At 38.0% G+C, this 26,179-nt stretch overlaps 1 pseudogene; it reads left to right on the top strand.

Moving 5' to 3' along the window:
• Window positions 1–1,892: 1,892 nt before the first annotated feature.
• On the top strand, window positions 1,893–23,814 carry LOC145045798 (uncharacterized; annotated as a pseudogene).
• Window positions 23,815–26,179: the final 2,365 nt, after the last annotated feature.

Genomic DNA, 26,179 nt, shown 5'->3' with positions numbered 1-26,179 from the left:
CCTAATCCAATTTCATGCAAGATAATAACCAAATAATCAATTATTCATTTAATTTGAAATTATCTTTTATTTTGCAAGGATAATCATGTAATATCAATAAAATTCGTATTTTATCTATTAAAAATGATATGGTAATTTTCCGACAACAAAATAGGCATGAAATTCCGAAATACCCTCTGTCTGACAGCCCGACTCGTCGAGTCCCCATATGGACTCGGCGAGCTCATTCTATTCGTTGAGCCCACATTAGGACTCGATGAGTCCGTCAGTCAAATGGCCAAAAAACTATTTTTTTCAAGCATGAATGAAACACAAAGCATCAATTACAATAGAAACCAATCAAGGCTTTGATGCCACTGATGGGTTTTATATAAAAGAACATTCCTATGTGCTCATACAAAACCCTAAAGCTTAGATCTAGTCTTCTATATTATACATGCAATTCATCCAAGACTTGAAACCCTAATCTAGAATACATAGAAATCGAAATATATAATAAACTAGTTTAGATGATACCTTTCAATGTTTGCAATATTCCTTTGATCTTCAAGAAGCTTAGTGTGATAATTGTAACACCTCTAATGGCTCACAAACACCACAAGCAAGAGAATGATGCAGAGGAGACTGTATGAGAGGCAAAAATCGGCTCCAAGGTTCCAAGGGATCAAGTGGCCAATTTTCTTATCCCTAGGCATCTTTATATACTTGAGCTTCTAGGGTTTCAATCAAAACCCTAATTAGATGAATCAGGCCCTAAGTAATTTGAGAACCTTCTAGAATAAGACCTCTATAGTTGAAATTAAGATGCACTCCTCTTAATTTCGTCCATACCCTAATCCATAAGGATTCTCAACCCAATATTCAACTATCACACATTTGACAGTTCCAGCCTCTTTATTTAATTAATATCTTTTAGCTATAGAACTAATTCTTAATTAATTCTTGTCCAATATTAATTAAACTATATGATTTCTCCTTTAATATATTATTCATATAATATATTAATAAACCATAATAACCTCTCTCTTCATAAATCATCCTATCAAGTTGCTTTGGTGAAGGTAACCCAAAAGGACCATGCACAACCGGATCAAGTACATACCAAATATATATACAGGCTTAGACACTAATCCAACAGAAACCCTAGTAAAAGTCTAGGAAAACATGTAGTTAGGCCCTTGTAACACTAGCACTACTAGAAAACAGCCCTAATGACGTGAAAACAATGCCAGTGCTGATAGAGTACATGCATTTGTGTGTGCCCTAAAAAATAATGTTAGTTTTGCAAAATTTGAAGGATAGAGGACATGCATTTTTGCGTGCCCTAAAATTAATGTCCAAAAAAAAAAAATACAAACACGAAATGAGCTTATCTTAAATGTGTGTCATCTACAAGTGTCGCTTTATAATTTTTTACTGGAACCCGTGTTTTTAAAGGGGGGAAATGAAATCCTCTAAAATTCTACAATTTTGAACTACTCTACTTCTGCACTCTCTTTTCTATATCACCCTTCCTTCTCTCTATAAACTCTAAGCCATCTCCACCACCATTGAACCCTACAAACTCAATCCACACTTCACGCCTTCTGTGATTCTCTCCTCTTCGGCTCTCTAATCTACGATTTCAGTTTGAAAAAATCTATTGATCTCCCTGCTTTGATTAGAAATCCAAAAAAATAGAAAACGCCACATTGACAAGCGTGTTGGTGCCGGTGCCGGTGCTCTGGTGTACCTTATCACTGTTTTATAATTTTCCGACCCTTTAATTTTAGCAAACCTACCGAAACCCTAAGTCTTTCCTTTTACACTTTCACATCTTTCATTCCCTAATCGCATGTATTTAATTCACTATTTTAACATTTTGATTAGAGGGTAACGATTTCACTATGCCCATGGCAAGTCTCACAAATTCCGCCATGGAAGCAGCCTATCGCTTGTTAGCTTCTAACGATTGCAGTACCAAATTCACCGATGGTCGCCAATCCTTTTCGAGAATTGTTAGGGTTAAGCGATGTAATGGTGTGACTCGTGTTGTTGCAACTGAATTGTTATTGTCTATGAATAAATACTCATGTTTCAAATTTGAATTGTTATTGTCTGTAGAGAATGGAGACAGTTTCATAAGAGATTAAAAGAGTTAGGGCTCAGATGGAAGAGAATGAGCAACTAGCGATCAGAGCATTCTTCCTTATATTTACATAAATACATTCTTTATTACATTATCTCACATGAGTTCCTTCTTCAAACCCAAAACTTTCATCTAATGGATCTACTTTTTTCATTCATGGAGCCAACCCGTTCCCATAGTGCTTTGTTGGCTAGTTACTTCAGCAATGTATGTTGTTTAAAGTTAGGTGCTTTTTTCATTGAATATACGTATTATCATTTATTGTAAGGTAAATTGGATAAAGGGCATTTTGGGTAACTATTATATATGTTCTGTTGTGTTATAGATTGTGATATGCCTCATGTTGCAGAAGACGGTTCCACTTGTGAATTATGTTCAGGTTAGTAAGCTTATCTATACATGTTGGTGTAGTTTAATTTCTATCATGTTTAATACTCTACTTGAATATTACAACTTCTATTTTCATTCTTGAATATAATTTTCTATATGTCAACAGGTGCATCAAAATGTATTCCAACATCTAGTTGATTTGATTGGAATTACATCAATCATGGAGGTTAGTAAATTTTCTATCCAACATTAACTGTTTTACACTATTACGTTGATCTTTATGATTTCTTTAACTTATGAATAAATGATTACCTTTTTCTTTTTTCTAAATACATGTCTTGGTAAGACTTGTTGGAGTTGGTGATCATATGTATCCAGATTTTGTGGATGTGATGCAATGGTTAGTAGATATTAATCTGTTGGAGACGATTGTGCATAGATTACGTCCATCAGTGAATATAATTACAATTTCATATTTTATATATGTACTTATATATTATATGTTTACATGATTTAATATTGATGGATTGTATCTAAATAATGACTACAGAGTTCTCCTGAAGTACATTCAAACGTAGCAGAAACTTTATGTGCTATAACTAGAAACACATCATCTCCTCTTCCCTCTAAACTTTCTACCTCAAGGTTAATATCTTCATTCCTCTCATATATTATAATTTATGTTTAATGACTATATATATATATATATATATATATATATATATATATATATATATATATATATATATATATATATATTATGGTTTTCTCTCTCCCATTTTTGTTTCAAGGATTTTTGGTCATGCATTGGAATTGGATGATTTACATTCAAAATCTAGACTTGTGAGCTCATTTTCTGTGTGCATATCTTTATTGGATCCAAAAAGATCATTTCCTTCACCTCCATTTTATTCTTTTCATGGGCATCATGTATATGAGTCACCTGTTCAAGTCAATCAAGAAACTGTAGGAACAATGTTGCTTTAACTCAGTGAGTTTTATGCATACGATTTTCATTTTCTCATGCTTTACAAAGCATTGTACTGATTTTCCAAATGTTTCAGGTGACTTGTTGAAGTTGTTAAATGTTTCACTAGATGAAAAAGTCTTGCCAACTACATATGGCCAGTTGAAGCCTCCACTAGGAAAGCATCGGTTAAAGGTTAATTTTTTCAAAAATATTTTGCCTTTATCTGTTTCTTTTTTTAATAGCCATAAGAACAAATTTATATTAATAAGTTAACGCCCGAAATTAGAAAGGCCAAGAAAAGAAAGGAAAACCATAAGTTTAAGGGTTCGACTCGTCGAGTCCAAGGAAGAACTCGATGAGTCGAAGCGGGTTCCGTGTCGCAAATTAAGTGACCGACTAGACGAGTCGGGGTTTGGACTCGGTGAGTCTGGTCTGGGTTGGGAAACCCTAATTTCGGGACTTGGTACCCTATTTAAGCATCTTATTCTCTTCCCTAGGGCTCATTTGCAGCCCCTATAGTCCAGAACCCCAAACCCTAGCCACCATAACCATTTTTGGAGCAAGATCTACCCTTGGTGAAGTAATTGGAAGCTTGGAAGAGAAGAGATTCATAGTGGTGCAAGAGGAGGCCTTGGATCCAGAGTTGGTGGAACTTTTTAGAGCATTTGGAGGTAATGAATCGTTATCCTTGGCTTTCTCCCTTCTAAATCCATCTTTCATGGAGTTTTAGTATTTCTTTGAGATTATGTGATGAGAAATTGGTGCACAAGTTACACCTAGAGTTGAAACTCCAGATCTGAGCTCTATTTGGATCAAAGATGTAGAAAGACCTGTTAATTGCTATGCAAAAGCCATTCCCCATGAGTTAAGTTCCTTTCTAGCTTGGTTTTTGGTATTGTGAGAGAAGAAGCACGTAAAGGTAGCAACTTTATGTTGCTAATGGACGCTAGGAACCCAGATCTATTGTTTGGAGCAAAGGAGTAGCTCTGTGACTCGAGATTATGAGAATACATGTATGGACTTGGTGAGTCTGGGAGAGGACTCAACGAGTTGGGCTAGATACCAGACTTAAATCGTGTAGTAACTCGGCGAGTTGGATGAAGATAGGTAGGAAATCGGCGAGTTGGAAGAACAGGTTGGCGAGTCTGTTGAAGTTGCCTTAGACTCGACGAGTCTGTCCTTGGACTCGTCGAGTCAGGTCGTGAAACCCCAAACCCTTCTAGACAAGACTCGGATCAGTGAGTTGAGTGGAGACTCAGTGAGTTGGACTTTGTCAGAACTCGGAAATCAGTAGACTTGGCGAGTCATGGTCTGACTCGGCGCGTCGAGTCGTGAATGAAAGGGTTTTCTGAGCTTATGAACTCGGCGAGTCAGTAGGCTGAGTCGACGAGTAGGGTCAACCTGAAAGGTTGACTTTGACCAAGACTTTGACTTTGACAAGAGTTGACTTAGTTGACTTTTGGAGGACTGTCAGACTAAGTGTTATATTGATATTGGTAGCAAGGAGAGCCAGAGGAGCAACGCCTTAGAGGCTTGTCAGTTAGTAGCCAGAGGGTTATCAGTAGAGCTTAGCAGTTCAGGTGAGTTTTCCTTCCAGTAGGAACGGGTCTACGGCCACAATGCCGTCCCATTTAGTTAGCAGTAGTTCCGGACCATGGTCCGATGTAGTAGTTAGATTGCTTGATGTCTTTGTGATTCAATTATGTTTTGTGTTATGTGTTCCGAACTTCGGTCTGATGCAGTATGCAGTATATATGCTTATGCTAGTTGATATGTTTATGCTAAGATATGTTATGCTTAGTCAGTTTCCGGACTTTGGTCCGGTGCAGGGGACAAGGTCCCAGTCATTTACGGATTTCGGTCCGATGCAGTTAGTTTCGGACATCGGTCCGATGCAGGGACAAGGTCCCAATCAGTTTTGGATTTCGGTCCGATGCAGTTAGTTCTGGACTTCGGTCCGATGCAGTTAGTTCCGGACTTCGGTCCGATGCAGGGGACAAGGTCCCAGTTAGTTCCGGACTTCGGTCTGATACAGTTTCCGGACTTCAGTCCGATGTAGAGGGCAAGGCCTTGGTTAGTTACAAACTTCGGTTCGATGCAGTTAGTCTGGACCTCGGTCCGATGCAGTGGGCAAGGCCTAGTATGTGCTTTATATGTTACTATATGGTATGTGGTAGTTTGGGGGAGCTAAATAAGCTTTATGATTACAGTTTCAGTTTTTGGTTTCAGGTACTCAGTTTTTAAAAGAGGAGCTCGGAGAGGTTGCAATGCACACACCATAGTCAGTTAGCCTGGGAATGTTTTACTCTGATAATAAGATTATGTTTCGAATTAATGCTCGGAAATTATGTTATGACTTATGATATGGTTTTTTTTTTATAAATATGGTTTTAGTAATGTTTTAAAAGAAATTTTAGTAGTGATTTTTGGGTCATTAAAATTTGGTATCAGAGCCTTGGTTTGAGGGATTCGGACACACTTGAGAGTGTGTTTGGACTCAAACTAAGGAAACGGTAAAAGGTTTTCAAAAGAAAAAACATTTTCGAAAGGAATTTTTGGTAAAAAGGAGTTTGAGAAAAGAAAAGGGTTTTAGAAAAAACGAAAAGAATATTTAGAAAGAAATTACTTGAAAAGAGAAAAAGGGTGTAGTGCATGCAATCAGCCGAGCTCAAGTAAGTACTCCCAAATTACCCATACAAGTTAATGATTATCAGTTTCAGTTTCAGTTTTAGTTCCAGTTTCAGTTTCAGTAGAACAGCATGCTAGTATAGGATAAAGGATCTAGGAGGATGCCTTATGAGCCTCCTTATGTGTTTCAACATTATGAGAATTGCATGCTAGTATTGAGTAGACAGCAGTAGGATAGCCTGTTAGGTTATGCATGATAGCATGCGTTCAGCATTGTATGCTAGTACAAATTCTTGGTTATGAGAATAGATTTGCCTAAGTTAGTTTCCTTCTTGTTTGAATGCTTCTTGCTTTGTGCTTTGTGGGACTCTGAGTGTTGAGAGTTAGCCATTAGGTGAATACTGATGGGTTTTGGTCATAAGACATCCTATGTGCTCATACAAACCCTAATGCTTGGATCTAGGTTTCTCTATTGTACATGCTTTGAATCCGAGACTATAAACCCTAATTCTAGCATTCAAGTAATCGTATTAATATGTAATTAGGTTTAAGATGATACCTTGATTGTTATGTAGCAATAACAATCCCAATTCCTCCTTGAATTGACTTTGGAATGCTTAGAGTCACAAGTGTCACTCCTCTAATGGCTTACAAACACCATAAGCAAGAGGATGAAGAGGAGACAGGTTGTAGGCTACCAAAAACATGTGGAAACCTTAACACAAAGCTTAGCCACGTTTTTGAGCTTTAAGGGGTCTTTATATAGTTGGGCTATTAGGGTTATCTAACAAGGAAACCTAAATTTGGATGCTTAAGCCCCAAGCAACCCATAGACTCCTTTTAATCAAACCCTTGGACGATTTCCTTATGGGCTTCCCCATAGAATTCGTCCAACCCTTGATACAAGGCAATCCATGGCCCAAATTGCAATTATCTTATAATTACAATTCAAGTCCCTTAAGTTTAATTAATCTCTTGTAGTCACAAAACTAATTACTAATTATTTATTGACTAATATTAATTAAACAATATGATTTCTCCTTTAATATATTATTCCCATAATATATTAATAAATCATATTTAATCCTTTCTCTCCATAATTCATCCTATCAAGTTGCTTTGGTGAAGGCAACCCAAAAGGACCATGCACCAGCGGGTCAAGTACATACCAAAATAGTTATGGACTTAGACACGAATCCAATAGTCTCCCACTTGGATAAGTCTAATAACTATTATGCGTATGACTTCAGATCCTGATCTGCAATCGTAGCTTTCCAAAACCGCTGTCAACTCTGATCTTATCAGATACGCGTGTCCTTAAGATAAGGGATCATATATTCCTCCATTCTAGATATCGTATAAGACATGATTTCTAATCATTCTCTTTGTACTATTTCTCGATCTCCGATTTATGACGACTGACTAATTGAACAAATCAAATTAGCCCTTGCCCGGCCGAGCATTTACGTTTGTCATCACTAAACCATCGAGGGGCCGAAAAGATATCGCATTTATCATTCTTTGGATAAAAGGAACGGATAAACTTTGATACAATGCTTGCTTGCACTCACTAACCAAATCACACATAACAATATGTTTTATAACACCAAGTTACTAGTGCGTTTACATATTATCAATGTGCAACCGATTTGCAAGATACAACTCACACATCTCGGTTTCAAGAATATAAGATGTCATCGTCTCACCAATCACTCGTGATACAATTCATGGAGTGATCCAAGTGAACGTGGGTTTAATCCAATGCTCAAATTCATATTCATAAGCACTCATGAATGTTTGCTTATGTCTAATACTCTTTTAGACAATCCACACACCAATTCACGACAATCTTCATTCATATCTACTTCCAACATATGAACAACTGTGGCCCGTTTCAATAATTCGATTATTCTTAATAAACTCAATTACTCTGGAAGTCAAAACATGCAAAGTGAAACACAAGAATAATACTAATCCCATATGGCCTCAACCCTTTGAGCATAAATAAAACACCTTTTATTTATCACCATATCGATTACTCATTATTTGTCGTTTCGGGTAATCAACTTGTACTAGAATTATTACACTTGTCCCATGCTCCTAGCATGCACACAATGTTTACCTATGGTTCTTACTTTGTGAAATAGATCACATTGGACACATTTCCAATCATTCTCATTTCACAACTCCAAATCCATTTTTCACAAGTTTAAGAATATCAAATTCTTGCCACTTATAGAATATGTTAGATTCTAACATTTTAAGCAATGATTCTTTCGTAATGTCACTGCACCAAAGTCACAAAGACTATTGCCAATGATATTACAAAGACCTGTATCGGAGATTGTTACAAGACAATTCCTTAGATACGATGTCTCTCACTCAAAGTGCATTCCTTTGAACATCCTTTTGCATAAAGGTTTCTAATCTAGTCATTAATTTTCAATATTTACCTCCCAGTATGGACACGCTTCCATATGTTCCATATGAAGACTCATTTCTTAATAGAATCTTATCTATTCATAATAATGTCAATATGGTCCAACCAATACCATGCTTCCAACTACTCACAAGCAACCAATCCTCATCGAACTTTGGATTGTCCTTTGATAGTTGTTTAATTATTTTTGTCAAAACCAATTCTAGTCCCTTTTCCCTCTAAATGCGCTAGACATTTGGAAAATTTTAGAATGGTCAAACATTAAAGCATTTGTAATCGATCCTATACCCGAAGCGTATGGGACACGATGCATAACGTTTTATTTGCTATGTTCTCAAAATTCGAATTGTAAAAAGGAATTCCGTAATCATAATCGAAATTTTAAGAACACACTATGTACCTTTGACTAAGTTTATTAACATTTCTCAACTTAAGCCTTCAGATTTGAAATGAAGCATAATATTCTCTCCTTTAATTATAGCAAAACAACTGTACAACCCTTACGACTTTGCAAGGTATAACTCTTGTTTTCTATAATTAATATTGCCAACTTGCAAAACTTTCCATAATAATCATACAATCATAACTTTTATGCTCCCACTATCATGATGATTACTATAAAACATAACACTTATGCTCCCACTAGCTTCGACATGTATTCATAAACATCTTAACTTTCAGAAAGACAATACCTATTGAATTTCTTAAGTCCATGTTTCTAATACTTAGTGCTTTGATAATCTTTTATCAAGGCTTCTTGAACTTATACACCTTTTCCTTATATAGTTCATATGTGTGTCTTAACAATTAAGACTAATTGCCAAACCTCACAATTCAAATTATGGAAAGGGATACCGTAACCATGATCGAATTCGAGAATGCAATTTTACAATCACTATCTTTTTAAAATCTTTCTTAGTGAAAGCATTTCCTCACAATCATTTTCATGAAGGAGGAAATCTTATGACACTTAGATTTTAATGGTGTATATGTTCCTATCCATGTGAATTTTTTAAAAACAAAGTTTATGACAAATTCAAACTCATATGGACCGAACTTTCATAATCTTGATTTCTAGCCTTATGGTAGCGCAGCTGCCCACCACGTCTTCCAAGTAGTTAAGCATCTCACCTTCTTCCTATCAATGTACCTTTCATTGATCAAGGTGCCTTTCCTTTTATGCATTCAAAATGAGAACTCAAAGAACTCGCATGCATAATTAACTTAATTGGAATAGCACATAAACAAAATAATGTCAACACGATAGGTTGCAAAACCTCAACTCGTGTGCTAGTGATGATCGATAAGGTTTATTTGATTTGTTCTTGAAACTTTTCGAGACCATTAAGACTCCCATTGACTCCTTGACATATAAGATTCTTTTGTCAATAAACATTTCTTGACAAACAAATTTTCAAGAGTTAGTGTAGCTTTTATCAAAACACTTCATAAATTGGTCGTAGTTGGTCTTTGTCTTATTCAAGACATCACAACTTTCCACATTTGATGAATGTTATAAACCTTTAATACTTTCACTCATTGTCACAATCTTAACTTTAAGACTTGTTATTGGAACGAAGTATGATTGACCTTTTGATTTAATCATTTCTTCAATTCTTGATTCCTCTTCTTAAACATACTATTGTACTAAGACTCACTTAGAGGATCAATTGAGATATGGTTCTTAATCATTAAGATCTATCATAAAGCATAAAAGCTACTCTCCCTTCTTCTTAGAATGGAGAAACTTTTATTTTTCTGCCTACTTGATTCTTCTTATTCGTTCTACTATTGATCTAAACCCTTTAATCAATTCAGAATTACACTTAATCCTGTAAGTATTATCATATTTACTAAACCTTTAGTAAATCATGACGAATTTCTTAGTTACTCTTATGGTGAACTTGATCAACACACAACTTTGTGTACTCGATCTCCTAGTCCTTCACTTGACACTTTGTCAACGAATTTTCTAATTTCCAAATATGAAATTTCTCATTCATCATGCAACCAAGTTGCGTGATTCCAAATTTCAGTCGAATTGAAATTTGGGCGATGAGAAACTCTCCCTATTTGGTAAATTCTCGACATTTCTATAAATAACATAACTAAGAATCATATCCATTCGTTGTAGAAATATGCAAACATCAATTTTCATAATGATTTCATTGCAAGGAAGTAATCAAATAAATAAATAAGTCAAACAAAATTTATTTTATTTATAAAAAGCAGCGGAAAAACATTTGTCCTTACAATGAAAAATCTATTGAAAACTATGTAAAAGGAAAATTTCTAACAACTCTATCATAACTATCTATGCTCAAAATCCAATCTTCAAGTCCATGCGATCGAGATCCATCTCTTGTGATTAGATTCATCTTGCTCTCTTATCAAGCTTCCTTTCTTTTCACCGATCCTGCAAAACATTCAAATGCAATCTTATCACATCATGTATTAAGAATCAATGAATAGGAACTTAACGGAGTTAGATAGTGGATTTTACCTGAAGCGTAGTCATACTTTTGACTCTCCCATCTCTTAGATCTCTTAGGTAAATAGGGCAACTTCGTCTCCAATGCCCCTTCTCTTGGCAATAAAAGCAAATTGACTATTTTGGAACAACACATGGAACTTCTTCAAACATCGCCTTTCTCTTATGATCAAAATTTTCGATCATTGCATGTCTTTCATTTCCATTGTCTATATCCATAGAGGTCTTGAAGGCAGATTCACCAATCAACTTTGCTTTTCTATTGCTCCAAACCATTTCTGATTCAGCAGCAATAAGCATATAGGTGAGATCCATAAGGGCACGTCGTGGTTCATCATATAGTACTCTCTTACGAACTCACTATACGAGTTAGGAAGTGACTGAAGAACCCAATCAACAGCCATCACTTCACTGACAACGGATCCCATCATTCTTAACCTATCAATGTGTGACTTCATCCCTAAGACATGTGCACACACCGACTTTCCTTCTTTATGTTTACTTGCCAAAAGGGCTTGAGTGATATTGAACCTTTCAATTTTACAATCTTGTGGGTTAGGGAGTATAATTGGAGGAGGAGGAGGAGGAAGTGAAGCATGATTTCTTGTTCCTCGATCGAATCGTGGAATATCATCTTCATGTGGAATGCTTGTTCCACGGGATTTGGGAAGACCATAGTTGTCGAACTTTGACATCTACAAAACGGGAGAAACAAATTCAAGTTAGTTGATTGATTGATTGAGTCCTTAGTAAATCACCCAAATGAGATACTAAGGCTAGGATCCAACACAATACGCTACAACCTAGAAAAAGGATGCCGTAATCTAGTTGCAGAATATTTGAAGGTAAGTGAATGACGATTCACTAATTTCCACCATGAAAAACAAAAAAATAAATTTAAGTTTTAAATCTATGAAAACTCCTAGATCCTTTGAGATTCATTGAACATTTCAATAGCATGTTTAAATCTCGATATGCCCCTTTCGTTTGTGACTGGGATGCCGAGGAACACAAAGTGGGTGTGAATAACCATGCAAAGTTACATGGTGCCCTCACATGTTACAGTCACCTATTCGATGTGCCGGTAAACCACACACGCTCCACCAAAGTATGACAAACATTGAGTCACCCTTTGCTACCTTTGCTTAGAACCATTTAGTGTGCCGATAAACCACACACGCTCCATTAACGTCTTCACAAGGGCACAAAGTGTAATTTCATGGAATTGCATCAATTCACTTTTGCCTAAGTAACTAAGATTGGGAATTTGCAAAACACTTAGTTACTTTGTATTTCATTATACTTATAATGGAAGGTTTCGTCATATCCTACCCGTTTGGCTAACGACCCTCCACTAGTCAAGAGTGCGGTGGGTAAGAGTGGATACCCATTCAATCGCCATATTATAGGCAATTTCCTTAAACACCCCTTATAGACCAGCTTCTTGAATGAGGCCTACTAACGGTAAGACTGACTTTTACTCATACATATATATAATGTTAGACTTTTAATGTTATATATAGTATAGGGTGCATTTTACACTTTTAAAATATTAGGTGGTCTAATTCAACAATTATACTTTTAATTCAATTAAATTGTAAACCTAAACTTTTATGGATTTATTAAACCTCCTTTAATTATACACCTTAATTAATTAATAAAACCATAAGGGTGTAAATTGAACTTTTCAAAACATTACTAGGGTTTTAGAATTTAACATTCCTAATTAAGCTCTTAATCAACTTTTAAATTCCAAAACATGAGGGCAAGTTTTGAAATATTTCAGAAAATTAGGGTTAGAATTTAAATATACATCAAAATTAAACTTTTTAATCAAAATTTAAATTCCAAAACTTGAGGGCAATTTTTGAAACCTTTTTTCAAAACATTAGGGTTTTAACTATTTAAATTTCAAAACAATAAAACTTTTGGGTTCAAATTTAAACTATAAAACCTAAAGGGGAAAAATTAAAACTTTTTCACACGATAATTCAAATCTAAATTACAAATAATCAAACTTTATCTAATAAAACAAGTGATTATCTAAATTTTAACAATTATCTTCTATTTAGGTAAGGATAATCACCTAATACAGAAAAAATTCGGATTTTATCACAAAAACATGTTTATGGTAATTATCCAAAGCCAAAACAAGAAGAAAATCGCGAATCTGAGCTGTCAGACCCTTTGACTCGTCGAGTCTGGACCTGGACTCGTCGAGTACAGCTGAATCAGCGAGTTCACCAAGTGACTTGGCGAGTCAAACACTCAGAAGCTCAAAAAAACGATTTTCAGTGCTTATTTCGATCAAATATGCATCAATACAATAGAAACCAATCAAGGCTCTGATACCACTGATGGGTTTTGGTCATAAGACATCCTATGTCCTCATACAAACCCTAATGCTTGGATCTAGGTTTCTCTATTGTACATGCTTTGAATCCAAGACTATAAACCCTAATTCTAGCATTCAAGTAATCATATTAATATGTAATTAGGTTTAAGATCATACCTTGATTGTTATGTAGCAATAACAATCCCAATTCCTCCTTGAATTCACTTTGGAATGTTTAGAGTCACAAGTGTCATTCCTCTAATGGCTTACAAACACCATAAGTAAGAGGATGAAGAGGAGACAGGTTGTAGGCTACCAAAAACATGTGGAAACCTTAACACAAAGCTTAGCCACGTTTTTGAGCCTTAAGGGGTCTTTATATAGTTGGGCTATTAGGGTTATCTAACAAGGAAACCCTAATTTGGATGCTTAAGCCCTAAGCAACCCATAGACTCCTTTTAATCAAGCCCTTGGACGATTTCCTTATGGGCTTCCCCATAGAATTTGTCCAACCCTTGATACAAGGCAATCCATGGCCCAAATTGCAATTATCTTATAATTACAATTCCAGTCCCTTAAGTTTAATTAATCTCTTTTAGTCACAAAACTAATTACTAATTAATTATTGACTAATATTAATTAAACAATATGATTTCTCCTTTAATATATTATTCCCATAATATATAAATAAATCATATTTAATCCTTTCTCTCCATAATTCATCCTATCAAGTTGCGTTGGTGAAGGCAACCCAAAAGGACCATGCACCATCGGGTCAAGTACATACCAAAATAGTTATGGACTTAGACACTAATCCAACAAATACATCACGTCACAGGTGATCAGGGTTGAATAATCTCAGAGTGATGGATTTGGCCCTACGGTGCAGATCTCGTCTGAGTCTAACCGTTGTAGGGATGAGTCCCTTACTCGAAGGATTATCCGAGCCTCGTTACATGTGATGGTATTCAGGTAATGGCTAATTGGCATTACGAGGAGACCTTCAGTAGCTGAGGACTATTTGGGTGGAGTCAGAGGTTCCCTAGGGCAAGCCTAGGATGAAAGTAGCAAAGATTAGCAGTAGAGGAAAGGGACTTGGTGGAGTTGAGGTAAGTCTTGAGGAAAGTACGGATAGATGTGGAAGGTAGTAAGGGCCCGTACTACTGAAAGTAGAGGATTCGTACTCGATTCAAGAGGATCCGAGGCAAAACCAGGGAACTAGTAGAGCGTGTGAGAGGTCCCTCAGCAGCAGTGTGTATTGATTAGTAATGTGTTATGTTTTCAACATGGTGACGTTGCGCGAGATATCAGTTGGCAGTTCAGGTGCCGGGGAGGGATCTGGCTCAGGTTCTAGAGCCGGGCAGCTTGATGATCACATGATGGATTTCATTCCCGCAGAGATTATGTGCAACATCATTGATCAGACTCGATTGATTTTAGTTCGGTTAGAGAGGCCATCATGGAGCTTATGGATAGTCATCTGGAGGCCTTTAGGGCCGGGATAGTTTCAGGACAGATTGGGGATCGTCTAGAGCCCGATGCTTATGGAGTTCAGGGATCCATCAGGGAGGGAGTTCTCATTTTTATCTATTATCATCAGGGAATAGGAGTGAGTGGGGCACCCTGTCTCCAGGGGAGACCCTTGCATGATTGGGTAGTTAATGAGGTTTCGCTAGTCATTCGCGAGGAGTTACCCAACACCGTTGAACGGGTCACTGGTCGGTTGACCACTAAGTTCCAGGGACAACCAGTTGCTGTTCATATGATTGATGGAGTAGTAGGGGTTACTCAAGAGCATGAGATTGGTTTGGATGGGCAACTCAGAAAAAGGAAGTGGGCACGGGTTACAGGGAGATTAGTAAGAAATGTGGAGTCCTACACAACTGACTTGGGCGTTGGAGGTCAGGAGGACCTAGAGGTGTGTGGTAAGTGTGGAGGGACTCATGGGTTTTCTTGTCATAAGTTCAGGTGTTTCAAGTGCGGGGAAAGGGGGCATGTGTATCGGGATTGTAAGCGGGATCAGAGATGTTTTCATTGTCACCACCCGGGTCATTTCAATTCTCGATGTCACGTCTTGGTGGTGGAGAGAGTTTAGGGTCAGGCGCCCATCGTTTCGCAGAAAGTCAAGATCGAGCTGCACTAGATATCATGTATGAAGTTTGAATTCTTCCCTTTTTTTCTAACTCTATTGTTATGGTACTGCATCGATGTTAGTAAGCATGTATCTATGGGTATTATATTACCTGCTTGTGATTGAGTTATATGCCATTTTCATACCTTGGTTTTAGATTGATAGTCAGAGGTTGTTCCCCAATAGAGCGGGTTATTTAGGTTGCAATAGCTATAGGAAGATTATGTGGGAGTTGCAGTGTCTCGCTAGTTCAGGAATGGGTCGTTTTGGAGCTGGATTGGTTAGATCTCTAGCTATGGTAAGCTTGGGCTTTTCAGTGGGATTGATTACGGAATGGTGGTAAGGATTGGGAATCCTTTTCAAGCTTTGAGCAGTGAGGTATAGGCAGGACAAAGTGGGGGAGAACCCTCCGAGTATACAAGGGTAAGAATACGCAAATCTAGAATGAGTACACGAGCTTCGAGAAGAAAAGGTTGTAGCACAGCGATTGATGGATTGAGGAGTTCATGGTTGGGAGTTTGAGGAACTTCCCAATAGTTAGTTCATGTGATCGAGATGGTTAGTAGCTCATTGGGAATCCGGGGTTGGAGGACCACATGTAGGACTCTAGTGAGTCGGAATGAGGATCTTTAGAACGGTTAGCAAGAGATGCTTTCATGTTAGTAGTCAGTGGCAGAGACAGCCTGCAGAGCATGGTAGAGCGGCGGGAAAGTTGCAACATTTTTCCAGCAACAGCAAGTTAGTAAGGAAAGTGTTGTAAGTCTGCGGGGGGTAGCCATAGCATTCACTAGCAGTCAGATAGTAGTAAAGTGTTGTAAGTCTGCGGGGGTAGTCGTAGCATTCACTAGCAGTCAGATAGTAGTAGAGTGTTATAAGTTAGCGGGGGTAGCCGTAGCATTCACTAGCAGTCAGATAGTAGTAGATTGTTGTAAGTCTGCGGGGGTAACCGTAGCATTCACTAGCAGTCAGATAGTAGTAGAGTGTTGTAAGTCTGCAAGGGTAGCCGTAACATTCACTAGCCGCCAGATAGTATTAAAGAGTTGTAAGTCAACGGGTGTAGCTGTAGCATTTATCAGGTTGGTAGGCAGCATGAGCGCGTTGTTTGGATGTGGGGGAAGCCATAGTACCCACCAGTTCGGGTGCAGCAGTGAGGATATGGGAATCCACGGGTTACATTTCGGATTTCCCAAATGGTTCAGTTATGGTTAAGTCGGTGATTTGTCAGTGGATCGTCACCACAGTTATGAGATCAGGGAAGCAGTTGACCGCTTCGGTTCGTGTATGTTAAGGGCTACCGTTAGTCTGGGAGCCATCATTTTTAGTCTTGGATTTGATGATGCCAGGATTCGACGTATGGACCCGTTCGGTTGGATCAGGAGGTTGTTAGGGTCACAGTGACAGGATGACTAGTGGAAACTAGTTCTCGAGAAAGATTTTGTTTAGAAGTCGTGGGAACAACTAAGTAAGGAGTCACTGGGGCTCCACAGTTGAGTTGGAACTCGGTGTTGCAGATAACCGACGAATGATTGGAGACCAGGAAGGTCTTGAGATATTTTGGGAAGTAGCCATAGAGGCAGTTCAGTGTTTTAGGCAGTTCAGTGTTTCATGCAGTTCAGTGTTTCAGGCAGTTCAGTGTTTCAGACAGTTCATTGTTGCAGGCAGTTAAGTGTTTCAGATAGTTTCAGTGTTATGGACAATATTAGTATTTGTGTTGGAATGCAAGTGTTGACAGTATAGTTGGTTGATTTGGAAATGGAAAGTCCCTCTCAGCAGGGTCAGTTGAGTCTTCTGCCAAGTATAAGTGATTTGCAAGGATAATTAGGCAGGTAGCCTTTCTTTCAGGATGGAAGACTCGAGTTATTGGAAGCTGAGTAGTCAGATGAGAGATAAGCAGGCTGGTTCCAATAGCATCGACTCAGTATGAGTGGTAGAGTGGATAGTACAGTTATAGATAGTCAAAGTATCTTCAGAAGTCGCTGGAAGCGACTAGGAGATTGCGATGGGGTGTAGTGACCGGTGGGAGTCCAGTAACCCACATATCGACAAATTAGTTGGACCAGGGTGGTCTCAGAGCATCCGATAGGCGGATGGGGGCAACAGAATTTTCAGTCAGAGGTAGTATCGATAAGGGAAGTATGGTAAGAGGCAACAAGTTGACAGAGGGTACTACGCATCTCACAGCAGGGTTGGATAATCTCATAAGGGAGGGTTTTACCTTGTTGCGCAACTCTTGTATGAGTCTTAACTGTTACAGGGATGAATCTTTCACTTGAAGGATTATCTGATCCATTCGTTAGTACTGGTGCTCAGCACTAAGTTATGAAAATAAGAAGCATTCAGTATGTTCCAGCAGTAGTGACCAGCAGTGAGAGTCGCTGGAGTGATGGACATCGTGAAGGGTATGATCTTCACAATGACAAAGGAGGTGAATAGTTATAGAAGGCAGCCTCGGGAAGGCCAGAGAACGCATGAGGAAAATAGAGTATACCCCAAGAATGTTTAGCCTAAGTACTCAGGGAGTACCGGAAGGATTGTCAGTTAAACAGTGTTCTCAGGAAGGTAGAGGATTGGATTATACTCGGGGATTTTAACTACAAGGATTAGGCCATCCAGAATGACCGGGCAGAAGGTCAAAAGGGTTAGAGTCACTAGTCAGGGTGTCGGAGGTGGGTTGCAGGCCAGTTGGACATAGCGAACTTCGAGGACGAAGTTTAGTTTAAGTGGGGGAGAGTTGTAACATCCGAAATCAGAAAGGCCAAGAAAATAAAGGAAAACCATAAGTTTAAGGGGTCGACTCGTCGAGTCCAAGGAAGAACTCAACAAGTCTGAGCAGGTTCCGTGTCGCAGATTAAGTGACCGACTCGACGAGTCGGGGTTTGGACTTGAAGAGTCTGGTCTGGGTTGGGAAACCCTAATTTTCGGACTTGGTACCCTATTTAAGCATCTTATTCTCTTCCCTAGGGCTCATTTGCAGACCCTATAGTCCAGAACCCCAAACCCTAGCCATCATAACCGTTTTTGGAGCAAGATCTACCCTTGGTGAAGTAATTTGAAGCTTGTAAGAGAACAGATTAATAGTAGTGCAAGAGGAGGCCTTGGATCCAAAGTTGGTGCAACTTTTCAGAGCATTTGGAGGCAATGAATCGTTATCCTTGGCTTTCTCCCTTCTAGATCCATCTTTCATGGAGTTTTAGGGTTTCTTTTAGAGTATGTGATGAGAAATTGGTGCACAAGTTAGATCTGGAATTGAAACTCTAGATCTGAGCTCTATTTGGATCAAAGATGCATAAAGCCTTATTAATTGCTATGCAAATGCCATTCCCCATGAGTTAAGTTCCTTTCTAGCTTGGTTTTTGGTATTGTGAGACAAGAAGCACGTAAAGGTAGCAACTTTATGTTGCTAATGGACTCTAGGAACCCATATCTATTGTTTGGAGCAAAGGAGTAGCTCTGTGACTCGAGATTATGAGAATAGACATAAGGACTCGACGAGTCTTGGAGAAGACTCGGCGAGTCGGTCTAGATACCAGACTTCAATCGCGTAGTAACTCGGCGATTCACGTGGGTGGACTCGGCGAGTTGGATGAAGATAGGCAGGAACTCGGCGAGTCTATTGAAAATTACCTTAGACTCGGCGAGTTTGTCCTTAGACTCGGCGAGTTAGGTCGCGAAACCCCAAACCCTTCTAGTTAAGACACGGATCAGTGATTTGAGTGGAGACTCGAAAATCAATAGAATCAGCAAGTCATGGTCTGACTCGGCGATTCGATTCGTGTAATGCTCGTGTTTCTGGGCTAAAAGCATTAATAAAGTTATAATAGTCTAGGTCAACCTTTGTAACTCATTTTGAAGTAGTAAAGAGGAATTATGTGAATATTATGTGAATTATATGCTTATTTTCTTAATTATTATGATTTAATTATTTAATAATAAAAATAAGCATTTAAAATAAATATTATAAAAATCTGATATCTTTTAAGAAAGTTGTAGTGGCCGAAACAAGGATTCTGGAGATATAAAAAACGTTGAAATCCGAGTTATAACGAAGAAGTTATGACCTGTCGAAGTTTCGCGACAAAACCGGCACGGCACCGGGAAGCGTAAAAAGTGAATATTGCGATAAAGTGCTTTTTAGCCTTAACCATCTAAACTAATGTTGTAGTATTCGTTAAACCGAGAAGTTCGATAAAAAGAACGCCCAAATCTGACTTCGTATGAGGAAGTTATGATTTTTCTAAGTTTTAGCTTAGCAGTAGACAACTAAATACTCGAATTTAAGATCGAGCGAAATTTAGCCGACACAACCTAAACAAGAATCAAAGGTCTCGTCAATAGTAGTACAATGGTAAAAAGACTGATGAAAACGGACGTCGGATGAAGAAGCTATGAATTTTTAACGGATTTCCTGTCCCTGTCTGTTAAAAATAATAATATTAAAATTAAACTTAAAGTTAGCCGATGAAGTCTAAACGGAAGTTGTAGAGCATGATTTTAGCTACGCATGCATATAAAGAACGTCAAAAACGGAGCTCGTATGCGAAAGTTATGGATTTTAGAAGTTCGGGGCTCAAAATTCGGAAATTTTTGCATAAATAGTAACCGGACACGTCATCGAGGCCGAAGCTGCTGCATCACTGAAGACGTGGCCGAATCCGGACTAGATGCGTGTCCCAATTCCCTCAGACCGAAGCCTCGGCCAATCAGAAGCCGCCTCGTGGCCGCCGCGTGTCCGAATCTCGCAGAGCCACGTCCGAGCCTCGTAGCCGCCTCCGTGTCTCGCCTCGCTGCTGCCACGTGCCTCGTTCCCTCGCAGCCACCTCCTCCCTTCGTGACCGAGCCTCTCAAGCAGCTACGTGGAAGCTTCTCAGCCACGGAGACCTCAGCCTCGCACCCTATAAATAGGGGGGTTGCGAGATCTCCCGACTACTTTTGAAAACTTGACATTTTTCACCCCTAAACTTATATTTTGACTAATTTGACTTCCCTCGAAGCCCCGGTATCATTTTTAAAGCCCGGTTTCTCAATAAAACTCCCGGTTTTATCAGAAACGATCATTTTAAGGAACGAATTGCTGTCCGATTATCATCAAATCAAGTGAGTCTATAGTCACTTTCATCTTACACATAGATATGAAGTATTTTCTATAAAGTACGTGTCATGTGTAATTATATTGATTGTTTATTTGAGATGATTGTTGAATACAGTGTTTTATACAAGTTATAAACTGTATATGTATTTTATCTACAAATATGTTGGGTAGAACATGGGTAGACAAAATAGTTGATGTGTGCTAACATGATGAAAGGCCTCGATGTTGTTGTTGTTCCAGTCATCTAGCAGAGTATCGATGACGACCACGGACTCTTCTAGACAGTCCAGTGGAACGCTAGCAGGTTCGCAACCTGTAGGTGTTGTGAACGATGTGTTCACTGGTGTACTCCATCCCCCTCATGGTTTCCTTTAGGACATTTATTATTGAGGAACCCCCTTAGCAGTAGTGTCCATCCCGATGATAAAATCCTTAGACTAGGTCCCTTGTATAGGTGTTTAGGGACGTAAAGTGAGGATAACGGGAATGGGTAATCAGGGTTATTGTTGATTGATGAAATTAATAAATTTATTGTTGATCGATGAAATTAATAAATTTATTATTATTTGTGGGTTGAAAACCCTATATGCTCACCAGGCTCCCAAGCCTGACCCACTCAGCTTACTGTTTTACAGGTAGTAGACTCAGAGCATAATTATGATGATGATGAGGGAAGTTTGGATTATAGGTCATTAGTTGTAAATAACTATTGTAAGGCTTATAGTGTACTATTTATACTTATGTACTGTATCGAACATGACATCCCAATTCTTTTAATGAAATACATTTCTAAGGAAATGCTTTTGATAAATCTTTATCATATTATTGTATTGGGACAAATTCCGCAATTCTTTTATTACAAGGTTACTCTGATTTTGAAATAAAGTATAAACAAAACCGGTCTTTTCTGGCCGTGAAATTGGGGATGTCACAATTCGCAAATGAAAGGGGTTTTTGAGCTTATGGACTCGGCGAGTAGGGTCAACCTGGAAGGTTGACTTTGACCAGGACTTTGACTTTGACAAGTGTTGACTTAGTTGACTTTTGGAGGACTATCAGACTAAGTGTTATATTGATATTGGTAGCACAGAGAGCTAGAGGAGCAGTGCCTCAGAGGGTTGTTGGTTAGCAGCCAAAGGGTTATTAGTAGAGCTCAACAGTTTAGGTGAGTTTTCCTTCCAGTAGGAACGGGTCTATGGCTATAATGCCGGTCCGTTTAGTTAGCGGTAGTTCTAGACCACGGTCCGATGCAGTAGTTAGATTGCTTGATGTCTTTGTGATGAAGCATGTTTTGTGTTATGTGTTCCGGACTTCGGTCTGATGCAGTATGCAGTATATGTGCTTATGCTAGTTGATATGTTCATGCTATGCTATGTTATCCTCAATCAGTTTCCGGACTTCGGTCCGATGTAGGGGACAAGGTCTCATTCAGTTTCGGATTTCAGTCTGATGCAGTTAATTCCAAACTTCGGTCTGATGCAAGGGACCAGGTCCCAGTCAGTTCCGGATTTCGGTCAGATGCAGTTAGTTCCGGACTTTGGTCCGATGCAGGGGACAAGGTCCCAATCAGTTTCGGACTTCGGTCCGATGCAGTTTTCGGACTTCGGTCCGATGTAGAGGGCAAGGCCCTGGTTAGTTCCGAACTTCGGTCCGATGCAGTTAGTTCGGAGCTCGTTCCGATGCAGTGGGCAAGGCCCAGTATGTGCTTTATATGTTATTGTATGCTATGTGGTAGTTTGGGGGAGCTCACTAAGCTTCGTGCTTACGGTTTCAGTTTTTGGTTTTAGGTACTCAGTTTTCAAAAGAGGAGCTCAGAGAGGTTGCAGTGCACACACCATAGTCAGTTAGCCTGGGAATGTTTTACTCTAATAATAAGATTATGTTTTGAATTAATGCTCGGAAATTATGTTATGACTTATGATACGGGTTTTTTATAAATATGGTTTTAGTAATGTTTTAAAAGAAATTTTTAGTAGTGATTTTTGGGTCGTTACAATAAGTGATAAATATATGGTTGCAGATTGGGGAGTTTATTGCAGTTTTATTGAAAAGTGGAAATGAAGTTGCAGAAAAGGAATTAATCAGCTCAGGAACCACAGAAAGAGTTCTTGATCTTTTCTTTGAGTAAGCCACAACTACATTACTAAAATGTCAAATTTGACCCTGATCTAAATCTAATTAGTTAACTGTTAAATTTTCCTAGCTACCCTTTTAATAATGCTTTGCATCATCACATTGAGAGTATAATATATTCCTATCATGGGACTCTCATGCTATAACATCGAGACTACAATTGTTGTACCCGAGGTTCAACCTTACACTCACACTCACACTTACAGACCCTATCAACAACAATCTTCAATCATTCAACGTGAACGTGATCCTTATGATTTTCTCCTCCCAATCCCAAAGTCAACATTAATAATATTAATAATTGTATTTTTTTTAATTTGAGATTTATATTTACATTTCAAAATGTTTTTGAGACTTGTGTAGAAGTGTTGGACATGATGGCAGAGGTACTGCTGTTACTTATGTTGGAGATAATCCTTTACCCACTTTCTTTCTATCTCAAACTTTTAACCAACTATCAATTTACACTGTTATTGTAAATTTTAATAGATATCACCAAATCATAACATTTTTTTTAATTATAGATCCACCATTTTCAGCCTCTCACGTGCAAAATCACACCAGCTACTACCAGCTTTCTCTCTCTTTCTCTCTCTCTCTCTCTTTCTCTCTCTCTCTCTCTCTCTCTCTCTGTCTCACACGCATACAAATAGTGAAATGATTGAAGATTGGTGGTTTACTTTTTTTGTTTGATAAATGTAGGGTGGTGGTGGTGGGAGTTACAGTGGAGGTAGTTACAGTACTAGTTCTCATCAACATAATTCTTTTTTCTTTGTATGGCTAGTTCTCCTTTGTTGAACATGGAGTAAGCAAGTTGTCTCTTCTATCAAATGTTAGAATCACGAATTACAATCAAGACTTGTGATTAGTGGTATATGTTGAACTGTAGATTATTTGACATTTTTTGCAACAGGTGTTAGCAGTGACTTTAGATTCATTCAAAAGGGTGCAGATGACAAGAAAACATCATTCAACCCCAGGCCATATTTCAGGTTATTCATTGATTGACTGCTTGACCTTATGTGACATCCCCAAAATCACGGCCAGAAAAGACCGATTTTGTTTATACTTTATTTCAAAATCAGAGTAACCTTTTAATAAAAGAGTTGCGGAATTTGTCCCAAAACAATACAATATAAGCCTTACTACATTATTTCATATCTACAGGCCTATATTCGTAATCCTTCATCCCAATACATCACAACTATGCTCGAGCGTCACTACCTGTATTACATAAAATTGAGTGGGCCAGGCTTGGGAGCCTGGTGAGCACATAGGGTTTTCAGCCCACAATAAATAAGTTTATTAATTTCATCAACCAACAATAACCCGATTACCCGTTCCCGTTATCCTCACATTACATCCCTAAACACTTATCATAAGGGACCTATCCTAAGGATCATCATCGGGATGGACACTACTGCTAAGGGGGTTCCTCAGCAATAAATGTCCTAAAGGCAACCATGAGGGGATGGAGTACACCGGTGAACACATCTTTCACAAACACCTACAGGTTGCGAGCCTGCCAGCGTTCCACTGGACTCTCTAGAAGAGTCTGTGGTCGTCATCTATACTCCGCTAGATTACTGGATCAACAACAACAACATAGAGGCATCTCATCATTTTATCACACATCATCTTATTACATCTACCCATGTATTACCCCAATATTTTTGTAGATATAAAATACATATACAGTTTAAATCATTTAAAACTTGTATAAAAACATTCATCCAGCATAGATAGCAAGTATACAGATAATATGCACACATAGCACGTAATATATAAAATACTTCATATCTATGTGTAAGATGAAAGTAACTATGCACTCACTTGAAAAGGTGGTGATTCGGTACTCGGACAACGCTTCGTTTACTTTAAAATAATTTCCTTCGATGAAACCTACTATTATTACCACTAGATTTTAGTCTAATATTTACCGTGACTAACTATTAGTCTTATTGTTATTATTATTATATAAGCGTTTAAACAATACTTTCCAACCATTATGTACAGACAGGGGCCAGACATAAAACATCGGAGGGCAGGACCATTTTGGCGTATAGCACTTCTGAAATCCAACAACCCTATGCGACCCTTTAAACCAGATTTCCCGTACCACGAGTAGTTAAAAAGATATTATAACGACACTTATATAAGTCATAATAATAGCTCAAATATTTATTATAAGTTCATAATAACAATATTAATTTTAAATATAAGCTATATTAAAATAGGGTAAGCATAACTTACTTACAGGGGAATTTTAGCTATGAGTCGGGCTCTGCAGGGGCAGAACTTCGTCGCTGAATCTTTCTAAGAAAGATTCGTGCAGCGATTCAGCGCTCACCTTACTATACTAAAAACTAAAGAAAGAGAAGTCGAATCACGAGGGACCAAAATGCTAGGGGATAAGGAGAGAAAGACTCTTGAATCAAGAGAATGGTGCAAGAAATATGAGAGCCCAAGGCTCTTATTTATACTAATTGAATTTTCAAAAACTACCCTCCATAATTACTTAATGACTTTTTAGTTATATAAACAACTAAACACCCCTCTATAATACTATTTTAAATGGATTTAATGATATTTGTACTAAACTAATGTCGAAAGAGCTCAACATTAGTCTTATAATGACCGCATCATTGATACCTTTCTAATGATATATATATATATATATGTATATATATATATGTGTGTGTGTGTGTGTGTGTACGTATATATGATTTATACTTTATTTTAATACGTAAATATGCTATTATAATTTGTAACTCATTCATACGAACTCCGTTTTTGACGTTCACTATATCCACGCGTAGGTGGAGACGTACTCTACAACTTTCGTTTAGACTCCGTTGGCTAATTTTGATTTATTTTTAAATTTATAATTTTAACAGGCCGGGATAGGATTGGTCCGTTAAAATCTCATAACTTCTTCATACGAAGTCAGATTTGGGCGTTCTTTTTATGGACACTCTCAGTTTAACATATTCTACGACTTTCATTTAGATTTCTAAGGCTAAAAGTCGCTCTATCGTAATTTCATTATTTACGCTTTCTGGTGTCGCGCCGGTTCCGTCCTGAAACTTCGACAGGTCATAACTTCTTCGTTATAACTCGGATTTCGGTGTTCTTTATATCCCGGTAATCCTTGTTTCGACCACTACGACTTTATGTAGAGATATCGGGCTTATCTCACACTTTAATTTTGATGCTTATTTTTATTCTTTATTAATTATACATTTATAATTAAATAATAAGCACATAAATACACATAATTCACACAATACTCAAATATTTCATATTTATTACTTCAAAAAGAGTTAAAATAGTTGACCTAGACTATTACATTGTTAAAAATGCTTAGCACCAAAACCCGGACGTTACAATTCTCTCCCCCTTAGGATGATTCCGTCCCGGAATCATGCATCAGCAAACAGATGTGGATAGCGACTCATCATGTCATCCTCTGTTTCCCAAGTGAGATTCGACGCATTCGAATGT

This window comes from Lactuca saligna, chromosome 5 (genome assembly GCF_052625555.1).
Source record: "Lactuca saligna cultivar CGN05327 chromosome 5, ASM5262555v1, whole genome shotgun sequence".
Taxonomy (NCBI): domain Eukaryota; kingdom Viridiplantae; phylum Streptophyta; class Magnoliopsida; order Asterales; family Asteraceae; genus Lactuca; species Lactuca saligna.
Note: the sequence above shows the minus strand (reverse complement) of the source record. Positions and strands in the feature narration are given on the sequence as shown.